Below are 2,766 nucleotides of genomic sequence, written 5' to 3'. Positions count from 1 at the left end.
GCCATAAATAAATAAATAAATAAATAAATTTAAAAAAAAAAAAAAAAAAAAAAAAAAAAAAAAAAATTAGAGTCACCATGACCCAGCAATTCCTCTCTTAGACATATACCCAGGAGGACTGAAAACATATGTTCACACAAAGACAGAAATGTTCATGGCTGGGACATCACTGGCAGTCCAGTGGTTAAGACTCCGCGCTTCCACTGCTGGGGCACGGGTTCGATTCCTGGTTGGGAACTAAGATCCCGCATGCCATGTGGTGCAGCCAAAAAAAAAAAAAGAAATGTTCATGGCAGAATTATTCACAATAGCCAAAAAGCAGAAACAATGTAAATGTCCATCACCTGATGAATGGATAAACAAAATGTGGTATATACCTATTGTGGAATTTTAGCCATAAAAATCAATGGAGGACTGATACATATTACAAGATGGATGAGCCTTGAAAACATTTTGCTAAATGATAGAAGCCAGATACAAAATGCCACATAGTCCATTTAAAGGAAATGCCCAGAATAGGCAAATCAATTGAGACAGAAGGTAGATTAGTGGCTGTAAGGGGCTGGGGCAGGGGCAGGAATGGGGAGTGACTGCTGAGGGGCACTGGTTTCTCTGGCGGGTGAGAAAGATGTTCTGGAATTAGTGGTGATGGCTGCCCAACCTTGTGAATATATTAAAAACCACTGAATTATACCTCACAAGGGTGCATTTCATGGTAGGTGAATTATATCTTAATGAAAATAAATGTGACAAAATGTTAACAGTTGGTAAATCTAGCTGAAAGGTATATGGGAATTCATTGTCCCATTCTTGCAACTTTTTAGCAAGTACAAATTTTTTTCAAAACAAAGTTGTTTTTTAAATGCTTAGAATAGGGACTTCCCTGGTGGTCCAGTGGTTAAGAATCCGCCTTCCAACACAGGGCATACGGGTTCGCTCCCTGGTCGGGGGAACTAAGATCCCACATGCCGCAGGGCAACTAAGCCCGCGCGCCACAACAAGAGAGCCCATGCACCTCAACTACTGAGCCCGTGTGCTGCAATGAAAGATCCTGCGTGGCGCAACTAAGACCCGATGCAGCCAAATAAATAGATATATTTTTTAAATGCTTAAAATAAATTCAAAGTCATTCCTTCTTGATCCCTCAGAGTGAATCTGGAGGGTGGGATCCCCCTCTCAGTAGTTGGAGATTAGGGATGGCAGGAACTTTAAAGTCATCCAGGTCACCCCCTCATTTACAGATGAGGAAACTGAGTCCCAGAGAGCAGTGCCTTTTAAAGATCACACATCTTGTTGGTAACTATCTCCTCACACGTTTCAGATTGCTATTCCATCCTTTTCTCTAGAGCTGCTTACTTTTCTCCCAATCTTTCATCCACGTAGAATGCTTACCTGGACTCTCTCCAAATTCTCAACATCTTTCTGAAGTACGTAGGTCCAAGGTTGGGGGAAGGAAACCCACCATAGAGACGTATGTTAGCTACTGAACATGTGGTGAAGAAGGCATCACTCCAAGATCAGAAGAAATTTCAGGAGTTCTGAGGAATTAATGCAAAAACGTACCCTAATGCTGGCACGTGGCATCAGCCCCGCTGCTTTCTGCTCGTGCGCTGGGGCCTGCTCCCTCCCCATCCCACTGGGCTGCCTTCCAGATGGAGACTTCGGGGTGGGACTGGGTTTAGGTGGGTGGTTCCCCCAAACAGCCAGGATGCCTGCAGGCAGTGTCTTCAGGGGTGCCAAGCACTACTCAAGAGAAGCACTGAGCTCAAAGTAGAAAAGAACAAAGACGGGAAAGTCAGAAGCTGGGTGGGCCCGGGAATGGAGCCGGAAGAAAGGGGCAAGTGTAAGAGAGAAGGAAGAGACACAATTCCTGAGGACAGGGCCAGGGTAATCAAGGCCCAGTTTGCCTGTTTGAAAGTGGGCAAGCCTGATTTCAAGGCCCAGTCCTGTTCCAAGAAAGATAGGACACACGGAACTTCTGCAAGAGAGCAGAGCTGGTTGGTGCCCACATGTCCTATTGTCACAGTGAGAAGGGCTGAGGGGGAGATTACAGGCATCCCATCTCCATCTCGTAGGCTCATGCCAGCAAGGATCTCTGACTGGTGTAGGCCTCGCCCTCGTGCTCACATATCCCAACCAACACTGGTGGCGCCATCTCTGAATCCAAGACCCCATGTGTAACCATCCACATCCCCGGCGATAGGATGAAGCTCCAAGTCCTTGGCCACAGTTTAGGGAAAGGGACATGATCTCAGCTGGGCAAAAGAGACTCATCCTGGTCCTTAAACAAGAGGTTAGTGTCAGCCTGGGGCTGCCGGGGGCCATCTTCACCACCTTTGGAGAGAGACTGCCTGAGTCAAAGAGCAGAGCAAAGAGACGGAGAGAAATCGCGCCTTCACGTCATTGTTTGAGTCCCAATATCTAGCCAAGTCATCTTTTCAGTTATGGGAACCAGTAAATTCCATTTAATTAAGATGGTTCTGTGTTAAGAGTTCCGTATCTTGCAATTGTGTTCTGACAATAACTTTGACATTCCAGACCCACATAGGCTGGGTCCATCCACCTAATCACCCCCCTCCAGTGGGTGTCATCACTGCTCAGAACACCAGCTCAGTGTTCCCTAAAGCCCGTCCCTTTCCACTGACAACATCGTTCTCTCAGGAAAGCCATTCTTCAAAGCCCGTATTAAGTGTCTCCATCTCCATGAAGCCTTCCTGTCTCAAGGCTGAGCCTACAGTCTCAAGGGGCATCAAGTGCCCTTTGTCA

The sequence above is a fragment of the Balaenoptera physalus genome (assembly GCF_965194825.1).
Source record: "Balaenoptera physalus genome assembly, chromosome: 15".
Lineage (NCBI taxonomy): Eukaryota > Metazoa > Chordata > Mammalia > Artiodactyla > Balaenopteridae > Balaenoptera > Balaenoptera physalus.
This window is presented reverse-complemented; position numbering follows the sequence as displayed.